Source organism: Colias croceus, chromosome 19 (genome assembly GCF_905220415.1).
Source record: "Colias croceus chromosome 19, ilColCroc2.1".
In the NCBI taxonomy this organism is placed as follows: Eukaryota; Metazoa; Arthropoda; class Insecta; order Lepidoptera; family Pieridae; genus Colias; species Colias croceus.
In genome coordinates, this window is record NC_059555.1 from 2,556,034 (window position 1) to 2,570,638 (window position 14,605).

A 14,605-nucleotide genomic window follows, 5' to 3' on the forward strand; every position below is an offset into this window, starting at 1 on the left:
CATCACAGAAGTATTAAGTACATTAAATGCATTTGTATGCGCATCGGACATTTTCTAATACTTTTTAGTACGTCCCTTAAAAGTCAAGATTGAACGAAGGGATAGTGCCGGTGTTAAACACTTCCGCGATGAAAGATAAAACAGAGGAAACGACATTCAAGACAGTGACCAATACAATTACAAAAGAAAACGACAACACTCCTACAACGTTATAAATAAATTGGTTTGATAGTTTTAGATCGCTAATCACATGATTGTCTCGACACATAGGTATAGTACAAATATAGTATTGGTTCAAAAATGTATCAAAGTATATTGTAGGCTAATTTCACACATAGATGTTCATAAAGCGAATAAAACAAATGTCTTTAAAAACATTTGGAACGGTCACATTCTCTGATAACAAGGTCATCTAGATATTATCAATCGAGGTCACATTTGTCCAACTGCACGCATGATATTTAAAGACCAAAAACAAGTGATTGCAGTAGCCTATTGCGGTTATAATGTGAATAGTATAAATAACACCACGACATTTAATATAACGGATATGTACACAAGTTATAGGTATTTGAGATATTTCCTGAATCAAAGCATAAGACTTATGTAGATTAGATTGTACGAGCTATGTATGGATATAACAATTCTTATTTTTATTTCCGCTCTTTATCACGTAGTTATTATTGCAATACTACAATAATGCTCTATTGAAAACCTTGTCCAAGTGAAAGTTGATCTCGGAAGTAATCAGTTATCACGAAGTGTTTTTGGATAAAGTACACCAGTAATTTTGTTAATTGCTTGCAGGTCTGCATATTCTACATAAGTCAGAAAATTGTTCAAATAATAGACCAAGTATATATCAATGGATAGAAACCAAATAATATTGTGGTCCGATATGCAATGAACTTTATCATGGCAAATGACCGAGGTGATATGGTTGCGCGATAAAAATATTTGGCTGTATGGTGACCCAGTTCCCTACAGGCCACTCAAAAGTGTGTGTTTGTTTATCACTGAACTGGAACACTGGCTTCGTAAATACAAGTTACGTGTTAAAACTGTTATCTTATCAACACGAGATAATGATAGTAATGTTTACATTTATGCAATTAATTTTCGCTGGACGCTCTTAATTTGGTTTATTTTTGAAAGTTTCAAGTTAGTAGTTAGGTTTAATTTTTCGTGGACTATACCACGTGACCATACAGGGAATCGGTAACGATTTTCTAGGAACTCAGCTGTAACTTTCGAACCTGCGCATTAGGTTTTGCAGCCACGTGGCTTGACCAAATACTACAGTATATTGTATTTTAATTGAGTCTACAACTTTACAATCAGACTCCTGTATGTGTGTTAGTGTCCTGTATGAATATTTAATGGGTGTTTGAAAAACATAGTTCATTGAATAAAAATAGTATAGAGAGTTGTGTCTCAAATATTGTAAAAGTACTACTAAAGAATTGGCTGTGCAAAACGTTAGTGGAAAACGTTTTTTCATAACTTCTATTGTACATGCAGAGTTTAATACAAGTTGTTATAAGACCGGTGGAATGCCGAAAATCCGCAATAGATCTGTTAACCAGACATGCGCAGAAGGTTCTTTTAGCCACGTGGCGCCAGTTGCATAACCTCTAACAAATACGATATGATGTCCTGCCAATGTGAACATCTAGAGTCTAGACTGTATTGATGCATAGCATATTATGTATGTAGTTAGGTGTTTTGCCACGCTGTACGTTGCTATGTATTTTAATTACAATTGCAAGACCTATTACAATATTATAATTATGTTAATAATTTTGATGATGAGATAGATTTTTCTTATCGAGTTTATGTCATTAAGAAATCGTTCTTTTACCGCATACTTAATTAGTAGTAGGTAGCATACAATTATTTACGTTATCCAAATGTTGTTTAATAAAACATGTCATGTTATGATTGTATTTTGAAACATCTTTCTGAATGTTTATATTCGATATGTTTGTTTGACTTTACGTAGTCATGCAAATATTGAAAGCGGTTGCATTGTGTTAAATCGTTGCAATTGTTGGTAACATAGATTTCACCATTCGCCGGTACCAATAAGTACCAGGAAGCCAGAAACGAGAATGTGTAAGGCCACGCCTACAAGCCCTATAGTACTATAGCCGAAGTCAGCCACGTTGCACCGCGGGCGCGACACTTTCATACTCAAGTCAAGTTCTTTTGCTAATATGCACGTGTATAGCAACTTGTCACCTTATCTAAAAAGTGAATGAAACGAAATTCCAACTGAAAGTAATAAACTTTGGAATGTATAATTACTACTGCTAGGTACAAAATAATCGTTAATTTTAAGACCGGCCACAAAAAATTCACAGATTCATTCACTAATTTACGTCCAAATGATGAGCCAATGTTTTGTACTCTAGTGAGTAGTGACCTCGTACGTAATCACAGTATAAAGTAATAACAATCGAATATTTTGAGATCTTGCAAAACGGTATAATTATTCAGGAATGTTATCAGAATATTTAACGGCGCGCGTATTATAATTAATCCAGCGAGTATAATGATGTAAATATTTTAAAGGTGTGTATTACACAAATTTTTATTGAATTAAATGTATATCAAATGTGTAAAAATATAATATTTGATCGAATAAATTTGTTTTATTGAGTAAACGCGCCATAATGTACTGTAGACGCCACGAGTACACCATGCCGTGGGCCGACATATTCGGCTCAATAGTGATAAATTCTGATCGATTACCACATAGAAACACGAAACAACATTCTTTAGTACAACTGTAACATGTGATACTGTAATTTAAAGCATTATTTCCGCCAGCACCGTATTATTAGTAACCATGTGTCGAACACGTCGGCGCGCAGCATTCGCCATAGTATAAAATTCCATTGCGGACCTTACGAATGTTAACTTATTTGGCGTCACTTAACAATATAATCCATTTATATTTGTCGGAGACTTCACAAAACCACAGATATGTAAACTGAATGTTGACGAGAGAGCGTATTTGGGGTATATCCATATTATATTAGGAGGGTTGCGGTGTCGCATGGGATATGCGACGATCGCGCGCGGCAGCTGCGGGGCAACTGGAAGTCGTGCGGCGGAGGCGCGCGGGACGGGGCGAGGGGACACTCGCGAGGGGAGCCGCCGGCGTCTGAACGCTTCGCATCCACGGTCTAGAGGTTGACTCGTAAATTGTGCAACGTAAGCGGGCGCGTGCGTACTTGCACAGTGCACACCTAGCGGCTAGCCGCTGCTGAGGAACTGCAAAAAGGCGCTATTCAACTTTATTGCATGTATCGAGTAACGAATCGTTTTCCGCGGGATACAATAAGTAAGAGGATGTAAGCCGTTTAAAACAATTTCGTGTTTTTGTCCGGCTTCTTTGCATTGTCGTATATAGAGAATAAGTCCAAAGCAAATATTCCATTCACTCGCCAAGTATGCGGATGTTATCCGAGTTTGTTAAATACATAGTTACCGGTGTTTTGCTTTCCATTTAAAAATATTTCAATAAATGAGCAATTTATATGAAGTCGCCGTGCTAATTAAGGACTTTCTACATTTGTCAAGCCACATTCTATGAATAATTCTTACTTAGAAAAGCTATTAACTTCTAGGTTAAATTCACATGTTGGGATAATAAAATAGTTCGATGTTTTGTATCGTGTAATAACATTACAGCCATGGGTGTAGCGAAGTAAACCATTTCTAATCGCTATGGCGACAGAGAACTTTATGACCACAATGCAAATGTCACGAAGCATTCAAAGTACAACCAATTTTATGAACTAGTACCTAGTAAAATAAATTTATTACACTACTACTTAGTATAAGGTTCGTGTGTTGGGAGAGAAATGATACCATCGAGATCCAGATACAAACTGATTTATTAATTAAAAAATCTTACATTATATACTCCTCACATCTCGCCCTTAAAAATAAAATAAAATGAAATTGATACAAGATTTCATTTTATGAAAAAAAAGTTAAAATATAAAGTTAATACAAAACTTTATTTAGTAATAACATTAATCATAGTTCATAAAAATATAACATGAATAACATACAAAGTAATCTTAGACACTTAAGACTATTGTTTACATAATGCATGAATACGATATTACATTAAACAAGCTAAGATAATAATAAATTGATCTTTAATTATAAGTACAGTCAGTGACAAAATAATATTATGTATTTTGTATGATGTAATATTTCTTAAGCTAAACATGATACAATTTGGTTCTGTTTTTATGAATAATATCAGTTTTACCATTTATTTCGACTTTTACATTTGGTGACAAATCTTTGATAACCTTGTAGGGACCAGAATAAAGGTTTGATAACTTATTACCTACTTCATTTTTAACAAGAATTAAATCACCAGTTTTGTATAAAATTGGATTAATATGATTATCATAATTAATTTTTCTTTGTAATTTAGTCGCTATAAGATTTTTTCGAGCTTCAGCGTGAGCTGATTGTAGTCTGTATTTTAACTCATGAGGATAACTATCGTAGTTATAGAGAGGATCGACATGTTTTAGTAAATTGTTGGGTAAATTACATTTCTTGCCGTAAACCAATTCAAATGGTGTAAATTTTGTCGAACTGTGTACCGACGTATTATATGAAAAACACCAAAACGGAAGCCATGTACTCCATGTTTCATACTTACCTTCTGATTGAATTCTCAGAAATGCTCCTAGATGTTTGTGAGAGTTTTCCAATGCTCCTATACTCTCGTGATGATATGCTGTAGAGTTCAATTTTTTAATATTAAGTAATTCACATACCTGTTTGACTGTATCAGACATGAATTCTGCACCTCTATCGGTAGCTATTTCTCTAGGTACTCCATGTTGCAATATGAAGTTGTTTACAAGACTTCGCGCGACTTCTGTTGAAGTTTTAGTAAATAATGGATAGGCACAAACATATTTTGTCAGTTCACACTGTATGGTTAGAATATAAATATAACCATTACTGTCCTTGTCTAATGGTCCAACTAAGTCCAAAAAAATTTTTTCGAATGCCGAATGAGCACTCGAGGTGATGGCCATTGGCTCTTTCACCTGAACAGTGTACTTTTGTTTCTGACATTGCGGACACTTTAACACAAATTGTTTAACATCAGATGCCATACTAGGCCAGAAATAGTAACGCTTAATATTGTTCAACATTCTTCTTATGCCTGCGTGGCCACTCGTAGGTAAAAGATGAAAATCGTTGAGTATTACTTTTCTGTCATCTACATTATCGATTGTTTCGACATCTTTTATTATACATAACCTAGGACCTACATAGTTAGTTATGTTTTTAATTTCACTTGCAAGTTTATCGACAAATATCTTATTATTTTCATTTTTTATTAAATATATTTCGCTTATATTAATTTTCTCTGCAAAATCACTAATTTCCCTCACAAATTCGGCTCGCGAGACTTGTGTTCGAGAAACTGGATTTATGTAAATGGTCTTTTTCTTAGACACGTAAATTAATCTTTTACTTTCACACGTAATTTCATTATTTTTCCTAAATCGGTCAATAATCTTTTTTTCCGTAAATCTCATCTCAACTGCATCTTTCGGCCTAATATGAGTTTCTACGACTTTTGGTTGATCAGGCCAATCGTCTGAAGAAATCATATCATGGTCGCAAGAAGTGTCATTTAGTCTTTTTCTCTGTGCACGCGTCATAACATATAAACATTCATTCATCTCCTTCAATTCTTTCGAAGAAACTTGAATCCTAGATAATGCGTCTGCAGCTGCATTATCTTTGCCTTTCACATACTCGACAACATAATCATACTCTTCTAAAAGCAATCTAAATTTAAAAAGTCTACTCGATGGATCTTTTAAATTAAATAAGTAAACAAGAGGCTTATGATCTGTGAGTATTTTAAATTTACGACCGTATAAGTATGGCCTAAAATATTTTATAGCCCACACCACAGCCAAGAGTTCCTTTTCTATGGTGGGGTAGTTCTTCTCCGCTTTATTGAGATTTCTACTAGCATAAGCTATTGGCCGTTTATCTTTATTGCATAAAACAGCGCCTAGGGCATAGCCAGAGGCATCAGTCTGCAAAATAAATTCGTTTTCATTCGAAAAATTTGGGTATTGTAGTACGGGAGGTGATATCATACTATTTTTGAGAATTTCAAATGACTCTTGACATTGACTATCCCAAATAAAGGTTGCATTTTTTTTACACAATAAGTTCAAATAATATGCCTTTTCTGCGAATTTGTCTATGAATTTTCTATAGTAGCCGGCGAAAGCTAGGAAACGCTTTACTTCGTCAGCATTGTTAGGAACAGGATAATTTTGAATAGTTTTAATTTTTTCTGGGTCAGGTAATACACCATCCTTCGACACTACATGTCCTAAGTAAAGGATTTCTTTTTTTAGAAAATTGCATTTGACAGGATTTAATTTTAAATTAGCATTGCGTAGCCTTTCAAAAACAAGCAAAAGGTTTTTATTGTGATCAATTAAATTTCTACCCATAATAATTAAATCATCTAAGTAAACCAAACATTTTTCATATGATAAACCTGCCATAGCCATGGTCATCATACGTGAAAAAGAGCTGGGGCTAGTTTTTAGTCCCATAGGCATTCTAGTCATTTGATACTGCTCTCCTGCACAAAATGCTGTATATTTTCTACTATTATTTTCGAGCTTCACGTTAAAAAATCCTTGGTTTAAGTCTAGATGCGTAAAATAAACACATCCACTGAGTGAATCTAAAATTTCTGTAATGTTTGGAAGAGGAAATTTATCGTCTTGAATGCAGTTATTAAGTTTTCTATAGTCAATGACTAAACGCCATTTCTTTTCTCCGCTGGAGTCTAATTTCTTAGGTACGAGTAATACCGGACTAGACCACTCACTAGTACAAGGTTCGATAATACCTTGCCTAAGTAACTCATTAACTTGTTGTTTAAGCTCATTTTTCTGTGCATGCGGTAGCCTATACGGTTTTGTATAAATCGGATCAACATTAGGTTTTAAAGTAATTTTATGCTCGTAAATATTCGTCGTATTCAATGTATCGCCAGGAAGGTGGAAAATATCTGAATACTTTGCGCAAATCGATTCAATAGTATCTCGTTCTTCTGTATTTAAATAATTTAGATTTAATAATGAAAATAAAGTTTTTACGCGATGGGCATTATTCGGTAATTGCTTAAAATCGCATAATTCGTATTCACTAGCTTTATGAAGGGTGGGATATATTTCTTTTAGTTCTATATCCGAATCGGTTGTGTTTAATATACGAATAGGTATTTTTCCGTTTAAGGGTTTTACTAAACAACTAGCTATAAATATACCTTGTTGCAATTCTGTTGCATTTATAACACATTCCTCCGTTTCACACGTATCAATGAAATGAATAGACTCCGATCTAGATGGTATAGTTATGGATGTTTTATCAATTATTATTAAAGGTAAATGAATATTAACATTATTATTCCACAAAATTAAACTTCGATTACCATAATTTAAAACAGATTTGTACTTGCTTAAAAAGTCTTGTCCGAGAATGCCATCTGCCTTACATGGTAAGTGTTTAAAAACATAGAACTTATGTTGTAGTGTTTGATTTCCTAGAAATAAATTTAAGTAAGCATATCCAATCGATCTTATTTTACCGCCTATACCGCTGACTAAGATATTCTCTTTATGGATATGAATGTTTTGATTACGAACATGTTTATACTTTATGACTGAAATTGATGCACCGGTATCGACTAACAAATCGTAACAATAATTATTTTGCAATTTTATTTTAACGAAACCCGTATTACTATTAAATGATAAAATATGGTTTTTATTCACGAAAAAACTTGCTCGTGTTTTGAATATCTTGTACCGTTTCAGGCTCGGTTACCGTTGATACTAGTCTATTTACCGTATGTTTATTAGTTTGATATGATTTATTATAATAAGACTTACCTCGTCCTCTGTAATTGAAATTCGGATGGCCTCCTCTATACTGCTGCGCTTGCGGCTTACCTGTGAACGTGGATCGTCCCCGTACGAATCTCTGGTGTCCTCCTCTATATTGTTGGGTTTGGGGTCTACCTGAGAATGAGGATCGTCCCCGGCCTGGTCGATGGAAAGCTCGGCCTCTATAATTCATAGTCAAAATATCAGTTGTTGGCGAAGAATTAACGTCTTCGTCAATTGCGGCTTGAACAGCGTCTTTTAAAAAGCTATAATTTCTTGCACAAATGATTGTATTGAGCCTGCGATTTCTCAATCCATTAGAAAAACACTTGATGGCATGTTTCTCGTTTAATGGTTTAAGAACCTTAAAGTGTTCGGGATTGCCATCGGATTGAGCGATCGTAAGCTCCACAAACATTTCTGTTATTTCTTTACCAAAGTCATCAATAGACATATTATTTTGACTTGCGTTTTGTAATCTACGTTGTATTGCAGAAGCAGATTTTTTAGGCAGTAAATTTAATTTAATATCTTTTATTAAGTCGTCAATATTATGATATGTTAAAGATAATTTTAATTTGGCTGCCTGTGATAGTCTGCTCTTTAATACAAAATTAATTAATTGTTTTTGGGATGACTCGTCTAATTCTGTTTTATAATATTCAATCCCATCAATTAACTGTTTTATACTTGTCTCATCATCAGATGAAACAGGTAAAAGATGTAAAGCAATTTTTAAATCGAATTTAGAAGTCATTTTGCAAGTTGATTCTTCAGAACACAAGTTTAATATTTCGTCATAAATTTTATAAAAATTACAAGTTAATTCTTCTATTAAAATACATTCACTTTGTTTAAAATTACTTTTCTTATTAGAATAATTTTCTAAAAATATATTAAAATCTCTGAGTAAAATATCAGCATCTGCTAATTTTTTAACAACTAAACTACCTTTTCTACGACTTGGTCCTATTTTTATCAAATATTTTCTTATTTCAACCAAACTATTATATAATTCATTCAAAGTTTCTGCCATATAGAAAAATTATAAACCTTATGATAATAATATTAATATACATACCGAGTAACATTCATTACACACGAACACTTTCTAACATATTATATTTTTATTATTATATATATATATGTATTATATACCTTATATAAGTATCCATATTATAATTAAAAATTAAAATTATAACTTCTAAAGTCCTCTAAATTGTCCATTTTTTTTTGCACTAACACATTTTTTTAGATTTATTTTTCAGTTTTTTTTTATTACACTTTTTCACTGCACTGCACTGCACTTTAGGCACACCTCAGGCTATATCTTCTGGATCATGTTGAATGCCTCCACGCCATCTTACAGATTTTCTTACGGAATTTCTCGCAATTTCATTTATAATCCATTTTTGGTGACAATTTTTATAAAGTCTGTATATTCCGTAAATAAATAGTAATGCCACAATGCTTAGAATTATCAGTAGTATTATATTAGTGTTACTTGCGTGGTTCGCAATTTGCCTTATATCGGCATTATTCGCTGCTGCTGAATTTTGGGCTAAAATGAATTCTTCTTTTGTATTTGTAGATCCCATATTCTTTGATCAATTCTAAAACACACACAAGTGTCGCGGCACGGCGAAATATAGATGTATATTTTTCGTCATGGTGACAATTGACGCCCGACGATGCACCATATATGGCTAGCGGAATGCTAGCACTGGCAGGGTCGCCATATAAGGTTCGTGTGTTGGGAGAGAAATGATACCATCGAGATCCAGATACAAACTGATTTATTAATTAAAAAATCTTACATTATATACTCCTCACAAGTTCATAAAATTGATTGTGTACATAGATTCTATAAAAAGTTGTATGGATGATGAAGGGTTTAAATATTCTTAAATGTTAGCTATTTTTAAATTCGTAAACTTTAAAATTCAGTTTACTTTTTTATTCAATACACTTTAAACAAATAAACTTTTATTTACTTAATTTTAATTTTTATTTAGGTATTTAATTACCTATAATAAATTTTGTGAATCACTTTCAAACCGGTATACCTATATTGCTTCTACTAAACAAGTTTGACTGTAAGTTATTCTTTATTTTTTGTAATTTTATGACAGAATATCTTGTGTCTATATAGTCCATTGAAAAGTTACATTTGGGGTTGCATTTCTTAGAGGACGCAATTTTATTTTTTTGATGTGTAGAGGGGGTTAGTGTGAAGCTATCACCAAGTTTGTGGGGTCGCCACCCTTGCCCCACGGCCGCCATCTTGAAAATAGCGGAAGATATGGATAGCGATAGCGGATTGCGAGCGGTTTCAAAGCGGAGCGGGTGCGCAACGAACACGCCGCGGATGCGCAGCGAACACGCCGCGGATGCGCAGCGAACACGCCGCGGACGCGCAACGGTTTCGCTGCGAATAGAAGCGTCAACGTCATTTTGTATACTCTCGCACAAAAGCCAGCCCTTGCCTAACTTCCATTCAATATTTCCATCGTTTCTGTAGCACTCCATTTTTTAACCGTAGGTACTGTGGAAATGCACTTACTTAACTAAATATGTAATAACAACTGAAGTTGTTGTAAAAGGTGCTATAAAATTGAATTACTAGGACTTTAGAATGTAACATACATTCCAAAAGTATGTAACGACTGACCACTTGACCAGTATAATCTCTCCCATAGCAACGTATTTTATAAAGAGATTTTGTGAACCTAATTATGAGCAAAGTGATAGTGAGTTGCAGGTTGCTTGATAAAATTTTCTATTCACTGCTATTTATCTAATAATAAGATAGTCCTGTTTAAGTTAAGGAGCTTTAAAATTTATTTCGCTAGTGAACTTTCATAATGAGCAATTAAGTTATCTGATTGCATTTCGACCAAGATTTAATAGATAAAACAATACCCTAAACATTAACATGTTATGAAACTCGTAAAAAATAATGATCTCATAATTATTATACTATAACAAGTTATAAGAAACAACCAGCACGGATTCCATTTTGTTAATGAGTGTACATGACCGCGACGTAAACGCTGCGCATCTGCCACGCGTCCGCAACGAATTCGCTGCGCATCCGCGGCGTGTTCGTTGCGCGCCCGCAACGTATTCGTTGCGCACCCGCTCCGCTTTGAAACCGCTCGCAATCCGCTAGTGTGATATGTCACTTAAACTGTTTATCTGATAAAAAAATTTGTTTACATTATTTGTTGCAAATTAAATTCTCTACAATTTTGGTCCAGTAACTTTTTGTCGTAGAACTATAAATAAAAAAGTTATAAGCGAAAATGTTCAGATAATAGAGATATTTATATTTTTCAATAAAACTTTTTTTATCATTTTATGAAGAAATGATATCAGACCATTTTTGTAGATTTTTTTTCGAGGAACAACTTTTACATACAACATTTTTTCATAAAGTCAATAGCTAAGGTTTTAAAGCGCTCCGAAATTAGTACAATTTTTCAGTACTCTTAGCTATACGTTATACATATATTATTATATATATAATTATTTGTCATCAGTAATTGTTTTTTTTTTTTTTTGTTATTATAATATTTTTAATAATTAATTTTGCAATATTATTAATAATTAATTATTGACTCTTTTCCCCACCACCCAGAAGGTAGAGTCTGGAAGCACGTTTTTTTTACGTCGAAAAGCAGGGCTGAAATGTTCTGTTCTTGTAGTGCTGCATGGGAAAAGAGCCAATAGCCAATATATGTATAGTTAAGAGTACTGAAAAATAGTACTCACTTCAGAGCGCTGTAAAACCAGCTATTGACGTAATGAAAAAATGTTGTATGTAAAAGTTGTTCCTCGAAAAACAATCTACAAAAATGGTCCGATATCATTTCTTCGTAAAATGATAAAAAACAATTTTATCGAAACATTTAAATAGCTCTAATTTCTGAACATTTTCGCTTATAATTTTTTATTTATAGTTCTACGACAAAAAGTTACTGGACCAAAGTTGTAGAGAATTTAATTTGCAACAAATAATGTTCACAAATTTTTTTATCAGATAAATAGTTTAAGAGATATATCGTAAAAACCATTTCAACCACTATTTTCAAGATGGCGGCCGTGGGACAAGGGTGGTGACCCCACAAACTTGGTTTTAGCTTCACATTGAACACCCCTACACATCCAATAAATAAAATTGCGTCCTCTAAAAAATGCAAGGTTAGGCCAAAAAATGTAACATTTCAATGGACTAATAGTCAATACCGAATAATCCACTTTTTTATTATTTTTCAAAAAAAATATTCATTCGTCACTGATTCGTCAGCAACCCTCGTCATTGTAATAGGAAAAAAGTCTCCTATTTCCTATTCTTATACAAAATAGCCAAAAAATTAACACCAATATATCTCCATCTGCAAGGTTGCAAAGTTCCCCTACAAACAACTGATAAAATAATGTTATCAAAACGATAAAATGTGTACAAAACTAACTGCGTATCGATAACCCCCAAAATGTAAGACATATTGTAACATTTTATCATTCAAATAGCTATAACAAAAATTTCATTATCCGTTTTCATATAGAAAATCATATAAAAAGATCACAATGAAATAGTTAAGACTACAGTGAAGATAATGAAACAGCTGATAACAATAACATTATATGTAGTTCAAGGTCGAATGAAAACGTAAATAAAACGTCCATTGAAAATATTTTAATTGGAGCATTCTCAAATAATGTAACGAGAACTATTAGCGAGTGATTGTGTAATTTTTGTACATCATCATACAAAATTATCCTGTTTAAAAATAATAATAGAATTATAATTAACACCTTCATATTTTATGAAATGGATCTACCTAGAATCAATTGTAAATATTTTTGATTTAAAAGTAAACAATACAAAAACAACATATCGGTTTTAAAATTGCAGGTAACTTGAGATTTTAGCTAAATTAAATAATTTATTTATAGCTCTACATACTACAGTCTACAACATAATATCATAAGCAAATGGATTTGGAAAAAGTCTGCGTAGGGCATTTTAAATGAGAGCTATAATAGGACAAAATTGTAGGAAGACAAAATCTAGTATACATAATTAACATCGTTATAATCTTAGAAATGTTATCAGGTAAGCTAGAAATCATAAACTAAACGTAAATGAACATTAAACTCACATCAAACCTTACAAATTACAATATCTTCAATTACTATATCAAGATAAGTAATGGTTAAACAATACACAAAAAAGTCTTTATTATCAGTTTTGTTTACTTCAAAGCAAATTTTAATTCACGTCAAACCGAAAACCTTCCATTCGTCCTTATTAGCATAAAAAATAAAGGTCTCAAAGATAAAAAAAAAAAAACCCGCCGCCATAAGAACATTTGAAAAAAGAACAATAAACGTTCTACGTCTTAACTTAATGAACGTAATTCGGGAAAGTTCTAGAAAGAATTCATGGGAAAGTGTTCTGTCGTGTGTGTAGTCACGTAGCGTCACCGATAGTAGGACAAGGGCGTTCAGAGTCATGGTTTGTTCCATTAATATTACCAATGTTAAGGAAACGCCAGACTTGTTTATTCGTTCGCCTGTTGTTTTGTATCATGCGTATATTTTCGAAGTCAATAATAAATTACATAATGATTTTGACTTTTGAAGATCTTCATCATTTGAATTATATTCGGACGCAGATTCTCTCATGCGTGTATGTGAATGTGTTTTGTATAAGCACAACTTACTTTATCTTGCCCTGTATCATTTATCTGCATTCATAAATTGAATATAAATTTTTATTTTAAAGTAGGTATGTGGGATCGTATTTTATTTTGATGAAATTTAATATACTTACGAAACAGATAACAATCTGGTTTTTCAACAGATCGTAATTCAGAATATGTAGAATTATAAATATTTAATTTAACAAATAAAATTTAAGAAATATTATATATTTTTTTTTAAACGAAGTAAATACTTAATTCAATTTATAATGATAACAAGAATATACAATTTGATTTACAAGCCGAACATTTAGTGATAACACATAAAAATTTGGCTTATGCCTTATGCAATGCCCTAACTGATTTGAACATTATTAAATTGAGTTCATAAATGGACATAATAAAATTATTGAATTATCCGTTGATGGCTATGTACAGCTTGATTTTCCTGATGATTAATATATTCTTTCTTTCATTCGCTACTATTTATCTTTACTAATATTATAAAGCTGAAGGGTTTGTTTGTTTGAACACGCTAATCTAAAGAACTACTGGTCCGATTTGAAAAATTATTTCCGTGTTAGACAGTCCATTTATCGAGGAAGGCCAACAGGAGTAAAACCGAAAAGCACAGCTAGCTCGATAATAAAACTAATCTATCTATGAACAACACCTCTTTAAACAACCAAATAAATTCAATCATCAAAATCTGCTATTCAAACTACGATCAAGATCAGAGCAGTGAAGTATACTTACTTACCATTTTATTTTCGTAACTCACGTATACTTCACATTGTTTTAACCCAATACGCAAACGTGCTTATAAAATACTAACATGAGATATATACCTATTACCTACTTACTATATTCGAGGCGCCTATGTGCTATGGCTTCCCGCCGGCCTTGACCACGAGGTTA

At 32.8% G+C, this 14,605-nt stretch overlaps 1 protein-coding gene across 4 annotated transcripts in view; it reads right to left on the reverse strand.

Annotated features, from left to right (window-relative positions):
- The window catches only part of LOC123700202 (myotubularin-related protein 4), a 94,517-nt gene that overhangs the window by 42,292 nt on the left and 37,620 nt on the right, over positions 1 to 14,605 (reverse strand). For 2 of the 4 annotated variants that reach the window (XM_045647349.1, XM_045647351.1), the window contains exon 1: positions 2,909 to 3,090. The exons of 1 other annotated variant lie outside the window; for it this stretch is intronic. The gene's annotated coding sequence lies outside the window, so the exon portion shown is untranslated. Of the gene's footprint in view, positions 1 to 2,908; positions 3,091 to 14,605 lie in introns of those variants that run through there. One more of the 4 variants, XM_045647350.1, reaches the window with a different exon arrangement.